This window comes from Saimiri boliviensis, chromosome 15 (genome assembly GCF_048565385.1).
Source record: "Saimiri boliviensis isolate mSaiBol1 chromosome 15, mSaiBol1.pri, whole genome shotgun sequence".
Classification (NCBI taxonomy): domain Eukaryota; kingdom Metazoa; phylum Chordata; class Mammalia; order Primates; family Cebidae; genus Saimiri; species Saimiri boliviensis.
Window position 1 is genome coordinate 56,149,653 of NC_133463.1, and position 14,115 is coordinate 56,163,767.

Consider the following 14,115-nt stretch of genomic DNA (forward strand, 5'->3'; position numbering starts at 1 on the left):
CTGCCAAACCCAAAGTTCTTTCAGTTCCAGATAGTGGTTCCTTTATGCAGTTTCTCAATAGCTGGGTTTGAAACAATCAATTATGAACTCAATTGTGATGGGAGGTAACACAGAGAACTCACTATGTTCCAGGCACTGTTTTAAAAATACATATAAATATCCAATTCTCACAACGTTATGAGGTAATAGCGTTATTTTATTTTATTTTATTTTATTTTATTTTATTTTATTTTATTGAAACAGAGTCTCCTTCTGTTGCCCAGGCTGGAGTGCAATGTTGTGATCTCAGCCCACTGCAGCCTCCACCTCCCGGATTCAAGTGATCGCCCTGCCTCAGCCTCCCTAGTCGCTGGGATTACAGGTATGCTCCACCACGCCCAGTTAATAATTTTTGTAATTTTAATAGAGACAGGGTTTTGCCACATTGGCCAACCTGGACTCGAAATCCTGACCTCAAGGGATTCAACCCACCTCAGCCTCTCAAAGTGCAAGGATTACAGGCATAAGCCACCTGCCTGGCCGCATTCTTTTTATAGAGACATAAATTCCATGTATCAGAGACCCAATGGGAAGCACCCAAAAGCGGCAACTTAAGAAGTTTAATAAAGGAACTGCATAAGAAAGGTTAAAATTGACACTAAATGGATGGTAAAGCACCCAAGGACTAGCAACAGTGGGAGTCTTTACAACTCTGGGTCTGAAGAGGCAAGGGACAGGAGCAGTAACTTTGGGAACCACAGGTGAAAGAGAAGGCTTGGTGAGACAACCTTGGTTGAGGGGCTTGGGTATTGCCAACCAATGATGATGTAGAAATCAAAGGGATAAAAGCCTACATCTCAGTCTCCTTTCACCCTCTAATTTCATCCCAGTATCTTAGGCACAAGCTGGAGGACAAATGAGTCTGGTAATGTAGGTCATCAGGTCTGTCTCAGAAGCACAGAACATGGTGAAGAACCATGGGAAGAGGATCTGGAGGAGCAAACAGAATCTATCCAACATACTGGTGTTCAGCAATTTACCTGTTATCGTCCAGATTATGTAGAGAAGCTGGGATTCAAACATGGGCAGTCTACCTCCATGAACCTTGAATTTCATCATTATGCTACACTGTCCTTAGTAATGTGACTTTAATAATAGACTTTTCAAATTTATAAATGATTTGCCTTTTTTTTTTTTTTTTTTCTGAGATGGTGTCTCTCTTACATCCAGGCTAGAGTGCAGTGGCGCAATCTGGGATCACTGTAACCCCCACCTCTCAGGTTCAAGTGATTCTGATTTACCTTTTTATCTTTAAATTGAGGCAAGTCCAAGATATTCTGATAATAACAACTCCCTGACTTACTGTGAACCTATATGCTTTCTTAAGTGAAAGAGAAATGGAGTTGGGCTAAAACTGGAAGTATTGTATGATTTCAAGTAAAAGGCATTCTGCAAAAGGCAAAGCCATGGAGACAGTAAAAGGATCAGTGGTTCTTTGGGGCTTGAAGGAAAGAAAGAAATGACGAATAGGTGGAGAACAGAGAAAGTTTAGGGCAGTGAAACTATTCTATATGATACTGTAATGGTGGATCTAAAACTACTACACATTTAAGCTGATAATAAGGTAAAATATTATTTTACATTATTAAATATTAAAATATACACATAAATATTAAATATTTATTTAATATTAAATACATATTAAATTTATTAAATATTAAATACATAGTAAATATTTTACATTATTAAATATTAAAATATACATATTAAATATTAAAATATACATATTAAAATACTGTATGTTTTAATATTTGATAATGTAAAAAATTTAAAATTAAAATTAAAATATTTAATAATGTAAAATAAATATTAAAATACACAATATTAAAATATGCAATATTAAAAAATATTGGCTCATCAATTGTAACAAACGTGCCACACTGATGGAAGTGTTAGGAAACACTGCTTTTTGTTTAATTTTTCTGTAAGATTAAAACAGCTCTTAAAAAAATAACGTGTATTGATCTTAAAAATGGATAACATTGGGGTCATTACATTAAACGGAAAAAAAAGCACAGAAAGACAAACATCATGGGTTCTCACCTATCTATGGGATTAAATATCAAAACAATTGAACTCATGGAATTACAGAACAGAAGGGTGCTTACCAGAGGCTGGGAAGGGTGGAGGAATTGAGGGGGAGGTAGGGATAGTGGGTACAAAAAAATAGTTAGAAACAATGAATAAGACCTGGTATTTGAAAGCACAACCAAGTGACTATAGTCAATAATAATTTAATTGTACATTTAAAAATAACTAAAATAATAGAATTAGACTGTTTGTAACAGAAAGAATAAATGGTTGAGGGAATGGATACCCCATTTTTTCATGATGTGATTAAAAACTATGTACCCACAATAATTTTTAAAATTATAAGTAAATAAATAAAATAGTTTGGCTCTTGTACACTCTGAGGCTTTTTCTCATAGCTAATCAAATATTGCACATAATCATCTTCGACTTTCTTCATTGGACATTACTTTCTCCCCAACTTTGTCTGAGAATATCCTATATTGAATGAATAAAGGGAACATCACTTTGGTCACCAGATCCTAGGTAAAGAGATTTCATTTGAAACTTAAGTAATCTCGAAAATATGAAAGTGAAGTTGTGCTTCTTTATATGGCAGAAAGTGAAAATGTAAGTTAAAAATTAAAATTAAAAATTTGGAGTAACTTAAAAGTATTAATTTATTAGATTGGAGATTAAGAGAAAACCTCTATTGAGTTTAACAATCATTTTATGGAATTGACACCAAATTAAAGCTACTGATGGATTCTGCGTCTGTAATAGAGCACCAAGATTTGGTGACATATTGTCATCAATATTCCCTTTATTAATAAAGTCATATTTTGGAAGATTTATCTTTGGTTTTTTTTTTTGTTTTTTTTTTTCTTGAGACGGAGTTTCGCTCTTGTTACCCAGGCTGGAGTGCAATGGCGCCATCTCGGCTCACCGCAACCTCCGCCTCCTGGGTTCAGGTGATTCTCCTGCCTCAGCCTCCTGAGTAGCTGGGATTACAGGCAGGCGCCACCATGCCCAGCTGATTTTTTGTATTTTTAGTAGAGATGGGGTTTCACCGTGTTGACCGGGATGGTCTCGATCTCTTGACCTCGTGATCCACCCACCTTGGCCTCCCAAAGTGCTGGGATTACAGGCTTGAGCCACCGCGCCCGGCCGAAGATTTATCTTTATTAATGCTAACAGAACATCCAAAATAGACCTTCTCATATTTGCTGCTTGTAATTAAAGTATGGTGTTTCTTTTCAGTTAATTAACCAGCCATGGGTGAATTTCTCCAATTGTGGATTTTCTCACTGATGAGAAGTACAGGAATGATGCTCTTTTTTCTCCAAATAATGCTTTTGGCAATAATATTTTAGTATCTATAGTTAAATTACATTGTGTAAATTTACAAACATTAAGAGTGTGGAGTGTGTTATTTCAAAGGACTCCTCTCTTTTCAATTTTAAGTTCAAGCTTAACTGTCCCTAGAAGAGAATTTCAGACTATTTCTATTCTTGTTGGTAACTCCCTGTCTGAATTTCTACAATGTGTGAATCTTCCCAGCTCTTTGCGTGTGCAATTTTGATTTGAGTCTTCTGATTCTAAGTTCCTCTGGGGCTATTTCTTATGTCCATGTGTAGCTCAGGTACTGATCACAGTGGAAGTTTAATGAATGCATATTGTCGATAATGACAGTGTTCAAGTTTTTGAATTCTATTATTGCCAAAGTATTTTAAGTGGTATTACTATTTAAAGAAATCCATCTCTTGATTCACTGAATGAACCAAGCATCATTATGGCATTGATGCTTCAGGATAACAGAATCTCTAAAAGCTAATATTTTAAGTAAAATTTTAAGTAGATCATAATCTGTATTACTAATGTATAGAATTGGAGACTCAAGAATAGCAAGTGTCTTAGGGTAGAAATTTCATATTTAATTCATTTTCATGTTGCCAATGTTCTCAAAATGAGTCACCACTTATTAGTACTAGCTAAGAACTAGTGTACTGCTATATTATATGTATTATGTAAATATGCTATTATATAACAGCCACTCTATGAAGATAATTTTTAAATTTAATGGCTTCCTCTTTTACTTAGAATAAAATCCACACCTTTTGTCCTGTCCTCCTAAACCTTCCTCATTCTCTTATTTTGCCGCTCCCACTTGCTCTTTCATTTTAATCATATGGCCTTTTAAAGTGCCTTCAAGCATTGTACTGGGCTCTATCTAACATTACAGTCTTGGCACATGCTAATTCCAGTGTTGGAATTCTTTCTCCCTACTCTTCACCAGCTAACTACCGCTCATCCTTTAAGCTCCAGTTTATCAGATACTTCTCCTGAGAGGCTTTTCCTAACTCCTTCCCAAATCTAAATGTGGTCCTTTTTTGTGATTCCCATGCCTCCTCTTCTCCCACAATACCCATTTTTGTCCTCCATTATCTGTTATTAAAATAGGCAATTACTTATTTAATATATATTTGTATTAAAATGCCTGTCTCCTTCATTAACCACAGTTCCAGGATGACAAGAATCATCTTTAATATGAAAGACCCTCCTTAGTAGTATTTATCAAGTGGATGAATTAATACATGAAAAAGGAATTTGAATTATAACATCAAGACATGGTACTTTGTACATCATAATTGTGAATGACTTATTTCAAAATAGTTATTCTGAAAAAAAGTTAGAAAAAATGTTATGTCTCTACTTAAAATAGGTTTTTGTCTTTTTTTATAACTTAAATAATATTTAAATATGCTTCTTTTATCAGTAAGTGCTGACCATTTTTCTCATGGAATTTAAAGCTATCTTACTTCTAAGAAGCAAGCCTTTGATTTTGTTAAAAGAGAAAATGAAGACAATATTCAAACTATCAAACATGAAATACTTCAAAACATCAAGCTTGAAACAGGAAAGGCAGATAGTCTTATGGGACCATTTACCACAGTATCTTTTGTAGGTGGTTAACTAATTCCAGAAGGCCTTCTCCAAACATTCCTATGCTAAGATATGCAGTTAAAAACAAATCCCACAGGACTTATTATAACACTCATTTTTACAGTTAATTCTGTATAACTATGAATTGATACTTTGCTGTTTCATTTCATTTTTTCCCAAAGAGATTTAATGTTTCTTCTAGAGTAGATGCTGTTTCTTAATTCTAAAATATTATCCCCAAAGTATTTTAAGTGGTATTACCATTTAAAGATTACCATTTAAAGAAATCAATCTTTAAATGGTAATACCACTTTAATCTTTACAGTATCCTTAGTGCAGTACAATGCACATAGATTTCACAAAAATCAGTTGCTAAGTAAGTTAATTCCAATTATTTTATTGCATTGAAGGGTCAAAATGCAATAACCAGCAGATAGTTTTGCCCCTGCTGCTTTTACTGGGATTAGGAAATTATTCCAGAAAGGGACATGGAGTTTGTACAATGGCTCAGGAAGAGAGAGAATTTTCCAAGGAACTTTGATATTTATTGAATGCCAATTATATGCAAGAGTTCCAACAGACATTTATCTCATTTGATACTGCCAACAATTTTACTAGATTGGTATTCTTTTCACTTTTCTTCAGTTAAATAAATTGAATCTAAGTTTATTTTTTTTTAAATAGACTTTATTTTTAGAGCAGTTTTAGATTCACAGCAAAATTGAGTGGGAGGCACAGAGATTTCCCATATACTTCCTTCACCCACCTATGCACAATCCTCTCCCCTCATTATCAAACTCTTGCACCCAAGTAGTACATTTGTTACAATTCATGAACTTATAATGACACAACATTATAATTCAAAGTCCATAATTTGCATTCAATCTTGGTGTTGTACATTCTATAAGTTTTGAGGAATGTGTCATGATATGTATCCACTGATACATATCATTTTATAATCCTAAAAATTCCGTAGTGATATGCCTCTTCATCCTACCTTCCCTACTAACTTCTGGTAACTACTGGTCCTTTCACTGTTTCCATACTTTTGCCTTTCTCAGGTATCATATCATTGAAATCATACAGTATGTAGCCTTTTCTGATTGTCTTCCTTCACAATATCCATTTGAGTTTCCTCCATGCCATTTCAAGACTTGATAGTTCATATCTTTCTTATCACTGAATAATATTCCACTGTATAGATATGCCACAGATTATCCATTCATCTGCTGAAGAACATCTTGATTACTTCCAAGTTCCAGCAATTAAGAATAAAGCTGCTATAAACCTTTGCATGCATGTTTTTGAGTGAACATACATATTTAATAAATTTAGATAAACACAAAGGAGAAGAACTGCTAAATGCTATGATAGGAGTATGTTAGTTTTGTAAGACACTGCCAAATTGTGTTCCACAAAAGCTTAAGAATCAATTTGTTGACATATACAAAATGATTTCTGAGATTTTTATTGGGACTTCATTGTCTCTAGATCAAATTAGGAAGAACTGACATCTTTACAATATTGAGTTTTCCTGTCTGCAAACATGGAATATCTCTCTATTTATTTATTTCTTTGATTTTGTTCATCAGAGTTTTGTCATTTTCCTCATATAGATATTGTACATGTTATTAGATTTATGTCTAAGTATTTTATTGATTTCTGTCTTAATTTTTATTATTTCTTTTCTTCAACTTACTTTGGATTTAATTTGCTCTTCTTTTTCTAGTTTTCTAAGGTAGAAAGTTTATTGATTTTAGATCTTTGTTTTTTCTAATATAAGTATTCAATGCTTTACTTTTTTTTTACTTTCACTTCATCCCACAAATTTTGGTAAGTTATATTTTCTTCTTTTTTTATTGCATTTTAGGTTTTGGGGTACATGTGAAGAACATGCAAGATTGTTGCATAGATACACACGTGGCAGTGTGATTTGCTGCCTTCTTCCCCATCACATATATCGGGCATTTCTCCCCATGCTCTCTCTCCCCAACTCCCCACCCCCCGTCTCTCCCCTATTTTCCCCCAACAGACCCCAGTGTGTAGTGCTTCCCTCCCTGTGTCCATGTGTTCTCATTGTTCAACTTCCATCTATGAGTGAGAACATGCGGTGTTTGATTTTCTGCTCTTGTGTCAGTTTGCTGAGAATGATGGTTTCCAGGTTCATCCATGTCCCTACAAAGCACATGAACTCATCGTTTTTTATGGCTGCATAGTATTCCATGGTGTATATGTGCCACATTTTCCCTGTCCAGTCTATCATCGATGGGCATTTGGGTTGGTTCCAGGTCTTTGCTATTGTAAACAGTGCTGCAATGAACATTCGTGTGCACATGTCCTTATAGTAGAATGATTTATAATCCTTTGGATATATACCCAGTAATGGGATTGCTGGGTCAAACGGAATTTCTATTTCTAGGTCCTTGAGGAATCGCCACACTGTCTTCCACAATGGTTGAACTAATTTACTCTCCCACCAACAGTGTAGAACAGGTTTACAAGAAAAAAACAAACAAGCCCATTCAAAAGTGGGCAAAGGATATGAACAGATATTTTACAAAAGAAGACATACATGAGGCCAATAAACATATGAAAAAATGCTTATCATCACTGGTCATCAGAGAAATGCAAATCAAAACTACATTGAGATACCATCTCACACCAGTTAGAATGGCGATCATTAAAAAATCTGGAGACAGCAGATGCTGGAGAGGATGTGGAGAAATAGGAACACTTTTACACTGATAAGTTATATTTTCATTTAGTTTAAAATATTTTTTAAATTGTCTTGAGATTTCTTCTTTGACCCATATGTTGTTTAGAATTGTTTAATCTCCAGGTATTTGGGGATTTTCCAGCTTCCTTTCTGTTATTGATTTTTATTTCAATTCCATTGTTTTCTGAGAAAAGATATTGAATGATTTCTAACGTTTTAAATTTGTTAAGATGCATTTTGTAGCTCTGAATGTGGTCTGTCTTGGTGAGTGTTCTGTGGGAGCTTGAGAATAAGTTAATCATTAAGACCAAATAGCTAATAAGAGTTGTAACCCAGATTCAAACAGAGATTTACTTGACCCCAGGACTACTCTTTCCAGTATCCCATGATACCTTTGAAGAACCAGAGAACAGAAATAGCTATGCAATGGTAGGTGTAAATGGTAGGAAAGAAAAGAAATTAAACAAGAGGGAAATAAGGCCTGAATTTAGAAGTTAAATACTCATCTAGAGAAAAAGATACTGTGACATTTCCTTTCACTCCTGCTAAAATTATGATTACATGAATAGCAGACATTACAGTATTCCCAGAAATCAAATAATGGTTGATACTGCATTCCAAATGATAAAACTGTCTGTGATCAGGAAGAGATGTTAGCAGCGAAATCCCCAAAAAGGCAAGGCAGAAAAAGAGTGACATATCAGAGGCACACAATGTAACTGGTTGGCAGACTGGACTGGTAAGTTGTCGTAAACTCTGGGAAGGACTCACCAAAGACTGAGTTGTTGAGGATAAGGGCAAGGGTTTCTGATTTTTGCTTGTTTTATTTTGTCTTTTACATGCCATCAATGGACTTGGGTATTTAAATACATATAACTTGTATTTTTAAAAACATTTTAGCGAGTAGGGAGCAAGATGACAGAACCTCCAACTTACCTTCTCTCTACCACAAGCAACAATCTAGAAGTCATCAAAAGACAAAAATGCCTTTGTGGGAGCTTTAGGATCCATTTAGGAGGTTGTAAAACCCTGATGAAGCCAAGACTAAGCAGAGATGCTGTGAGAAGGTAGGCTCAAAACCCAGTGGTAGTTTCACTAAATGTGGCCCCAGCTGCAGAACAAGGGCAGCCCCATCCCCCTGTGGACTCAGCTTCAACCCTATTTTGCTGCATTTCTGCAGCCATCCCATCTGCACATGGATCTGGGAGGAACTATGCTCTCTATTGCCCTGGTAACAAGTCCAATCACTATGGACCCTACTGCAGATTCTAAAGTGGTTCTGTAACCCAGCTCCAATCCTACTCCAGCAAAGCCCTTAAGGCAGTCCAGTGTACCCAAGGACTAACCCAAAGACCTGCTCAGGGATCCAGCAAGAACCTACTGAAGGTCTCTATGGAGCCACATGCATCCACACTCTTGGTAATAGACCTGCTATCTGTAGACTCAATTACAGACCCAGAAGAGTATGATGACCTCACTCCAGTCCTGCTCAACTATGGTTCCAGAGGCAATCCCATACACCTGGGGATTTGGCAGGATCCACATCTGCTGACACCCTCAGTAATATGTCTATCAACTGTTTATCCAACTGCAGAACTGATAACAGCCACATGGCCCAGTTCCATTTCTTCCTCATAAGTGAATAAATGTCCATCTGCATTTGTGAAAAATCAGATTTCTTGAGAGCTCAGCCCTTTGGGTGACTACATATGTAGTGGTGACCCACTGTGGTTTTTAATAAATCTTGTCAAAGAAGTAAGTGGTCCATCATGGTATTTCAGGTGACCAGTTACAAAGCGAGGTGCACACAATTACCAACCATAGTGATATATGTTTATATAATCACTTGTTGACTTTTTAATTTGTGAATATGGTTCATCTTCTCATAGCTATTATACCCGTGTGACTGTCATTAGTACACCTTAGTGTTTATGCTTACAAAAATATGAATGTTGATGCCTAATTTATTGTATCAATTGTTTTATGAAGGGTTCTATCAGGTTTTTATGTGTTTCTCAATCCCCTTTTAAAAACATAAATAAATATGTCTTTAAAATATGTTAATTTATGTTTTCCAGATTATGTTCTTGGGATTTCGATCTTCTGGGATTTTAACATTTAGGATTAAAGTGTTAGGGATTGTGTCTTTCAGGATTATGATCAGCTTCCAAAATGGATACATCCCTAAACACATTGAACCTACAAAGACTGTGTCATGAAGAAATGGAAAAATCTTCAGTGGACCAATGACAAGTAAGGAGATTGAATTAGTAATTAAAAATTTCCCAGGAAGGAAAGCCCAGGACCAGATGGTTTCCCTGGTAAATTTTACCAAACATTTAAAGAAGAACTAATAACTATCCTCTCAAACTGTTACCAAAACTGAAGAAGAAAGAATGTTTCCAAACTAATTTTATGAGGCCAGCAATCTCTTGATACTAAAGATTGACAAGAGCACTACAAGGATAGAAAATTACAGGCTGATATCCCTGATTAAAATAGATGCAAAAATCCACAACAAAACACTAGAAAACTGAATTTAAGATACTCTGGCCAGGCACAATGGCTCATGCTTGCAATCCCAGGACTTTGGGAAGCTGAGGGGGACAGATCACCTGAGGCTGAGAGTTCAAGATCAGCCTGGCCAACATGGTGAAACCCCGTCTCTACTAAAAATATGAAAATTACACAAGTATGGTGGCGGGTGCCTGTAAGGAGGCTGAGGCAGGAGAATCTCTTGAACCCAGAAGGCAGAGGCTGCAGTTGTAACTATGATCGAGTGGTTTCTTCCCTCCCGGGATGCAAAGATTTTTCAATGTATGTAAGTCAAACAATAATACACCACATTAACAGAATGAAATATTTTTTAAAATGATCTCCTTAGTAGATGCAGAAAATCATTCTGTGCAGCAAATGAAACAGTAAACAAAATGGAAAATTAGTCCATAGATGAGGAGAAAACATTTGCAAACTATGTATATGTAAAGAGATATTTAATATCCACGATAGATAAGGAACTCTTATAAATCTATAGCAAACAAGCTAATAACTCAATTTAAACATTGTATGAATAGACAATTTTTTCAAAGAAGACAAACAAATGACTAACAGGTAGATGTAAAGGTGCTCACCATCACTAAATCAAGGAAATGCAAATCAAAACCACAGTGAGATACCACCTCACACCTGTTAGAATGGCTATTATCAAAGGGTCAAAAGATAAGAAACAGTAACAAGGGTATGGAGAAAAGGGAAGCTTTGTGGACTATTTCTGGGAATGTAAATCAATACAGTCATTATGGATAACAGTATGGAGGTTGCTCAAAAAGTTAAAATTAGAATAACCATATGATTCAGAAATCCCTTTTCTCAGTATACAGCCAAAGGAAGTAAAATTGACACGTTAAGAAATATCTACACTCTCACATTACTTGCAGCATGATTCATTATAGCTAAGATATAGAAACAAGCTTGTTGTCCACCAACTGATGAATGGATAAAGAAAATGAGTTGTGTATACACACAATGGAATGTTTTTCAGCCGTAAAGAACTAGGAATACCTGCCGTTTGTGACAACATTGATGAACCTGGAGTAAGCTTTCCATTTTAAGATGAATAATTTCTGGAAGTCTAATATAGAGCACAGTGAATATAGCTAATAATAATGTATGTTGTACTTGAAATTTGCTAACAAAATAAAATTTAAAAAAGCCCTGCAACTCTGTAAGGTAATAAATTTGTTAATTAGCTTAATTGTAGTAATCATTTATCAATGCGTATGTATATCAAATCATTACATTGTATATCTTAAATGTATAGACTTTTAATTTGTCAATTATACCTCAATAAAGCTGAAAGGAAGGGTTAAGAGTAGGGTAGGGTAAAATATAGGCATTACTTCTTTATTAAGGTAGTATTTATTCCTTGTGTAAGCACCATTTATTATGTCAATTGCTTTTTAAATCTTGGGTGTTTTTAAGTGGAAATTAAAACCTTGCCCCACACTTTCAAAAAATTTTTTTTTCTAACATAGTAGTAAAGTCATAAGAAGATTAAAAGTACCTATTCTATAGTTCAGGTATTTTCAGATAACAGAAGAAAGAATAAATTGAGGTAAATTAATTGAACAAAATGTCTATATATGAACTCACAAAAAGGCACACTAATAAGTATTCATATACACATGTATGTGCACACGAATATAGGAATAAATGAAATGTAAAGTAAAATTCCCAGAAAGTACAACTATCTGATAGCAATGTCTGTATTTTGAAAGATGCTAGAATTATTCATGGAGATTTTTAAAAATAAAAAATAAAATTTTTTAAATAAAAAAATCTAGCTCTAAAAATTATGTGGTAAATATTCTTTCTGAGTTTGAAAGAATGTGAAAATGTGAATCTTTTTCTGACTTATTTCAAAAATTATTAGAGGTTTTAAAATGTCACTTTACTCTCTCTACACACATTGTTATTGAAAATAGAGATTTAAGTGTTTTTACTTCTGCTGTTTGCATAATTCATTATAAAATTCTTCAAAACACATTTTAGAGACCACGATGTTATGACAGATATCACCTTCAAAATTTAAAATACATTGCAAACAATTAAAGTATATTGTTACTAACATATGTAGATCTTTTTAAAAAATGCTTACGTCTTTCTCTTGAAAACATTTTTGGTTACTTTGAACTTTAAAATAATGAGTATGGTTTTACAAGAGTTTTTCTAAATTCCCTGAGCTATTAGAACGTGACATTTTGATAACGAAATTTTTTAGATGAAACTTTGAGCTGGCAGTAAACAAGAAAATGGAATAGATAAATGGAGCCACAGAATTTATCAATTTACCATAGACTCCAAATGTCTCAACCAGAAGAAAACAAGCCATTCATAACTGCTGCTCTCCCCATTTCCCAAAGGCCTTATAATGGGCTTTCTCACAATGTGCTCTAAGGAACAGTGCTCCGTAAGATGGTCATTACCAAAAGATTTGGTGGTCAGAAGAGTTAGGAAAATGCTGTGTATCAGATCCACCCTCTCAGATTCCTCACATACATTAGCTTAGTAGAGTCTCCCAAAGTGCTGAAGTTAAACAGATCTGTTTTGTCATGCTTAGTGTTTTCTACATTTATTGGATAATAGAAACCTTTTCTCCCCTGGAGAGAATCTAGTGGTTTCCTTTGGACCTCCAAATCCAGGGAACAAAAAACGTCTGTGAAAGTATATATATATATATATATATATATATATATATATATATGGCTTTCTATATAAGCTTTTTCAAGACTTTAACCTGATAATTACAATACAAACAACCAAATAAGCAAACAAACAAAAAACCTAACAAGAGGTTTTTTTTTTTTAAAAAAAAAAAAGAATTATAACAACAATAAAACGTATTTTATTTTAAACCTGTTTATAGTTCGAATATGTGAATGACTTAATGTACAAAAATGGTTTATGTTATGGAAAAGAAAGCAAGTCCCAAAATATGAGGGAATACAACAATTATTCTAATTGGTCTTATTTTGACTCATTATTAAAAGTTACACTGTCCATAATAAATGCAGTGAGTTTAATGAGTGCCCCACGTACGTTTTGGCATAGACATAAATGGTTTTTATACTGTGCTATTTTCATAAATGCAAAGAATGATCCATAGTTTAGTGGAGAATGTTCTTTTCAAGTGTCAATGTTGCTAGATCTTATTTATTCTCATCAAGTTTTTGACAAATTTTTAACTAGAGTGAAAACACATATCACAGCCAGTGTCATCTGAGTGGAATGAGCAAACGAGCATCTCAAGATGTCCTGGCCCTTCATTATTATAAAGCAAAATGAATTTTGACCTGATCTTTCACATTCTGTTCCACTGTGCTTTCCGTGACATCACTCAAGCTCTGAACATGCAAACGGATGAAAAAATGACATTTTGCTGCCAGCAGTGACTCTAACAAAAGAAAAGCCAAGAGAAGTAAGATAAATATTCTACCTTTAAGGCTATAGCTCTAAAGAACGCCTATGTCGAAAGTGTTTATAAGAAGGTCAACAATTGTTTTTATTTAAGCTTGTGTAATTGGGCAATTAATCTAATTGAAGGGACAAAAACATGCAGAAGCCAATGTGTCCATGATACATGTTTTAACCAGGGGCATTTAAGATCTTTGTGAACGAATGGCCCACATCTAATTGGTCATGAAACAATCAGATCAGATCACATTAACTGAGCTCTGGATATGAACCAAGTAACCTGATAATGTAGGAAATAAGCATAGTGAATGTGTTTTTTGTTTTTGTTTTTGTAGGGGTGCACATTGTTTGACATTGTTACTTTCTGAGCTAGCACTAAAGTTAGAAAATCCTATCTCTTTGCTCCAAAAGCTAATTTTTTTAAAAAAGAAATC

At 34.5% G+C, this 14,115-nt stretch overlaps 1 long non-coding RNA gene across 1 annotated transcript in view; it reads left to right on the forward strand.

Annotated features, from left to right (window-relative positions):
• The window catches only part of LOC141581410 (uncharacterized), a 70,879-nt gene extending 70,550 nt beyond the window's left edge, over positions 1 to 329 (forward strand). The window contains exon 3 of the long non-coding RNA XR_012513994.1: positions 244 to 329. This is a non-coding gene — a long non-coding RNA (uncharacterized LOC141581410). The remainder of the gene's footprint in view (positions 1 to 243) is intronic.
• The last annotated feature ends 13,786 nt before the right edge of the window (positions 330 to 14,115 follow it).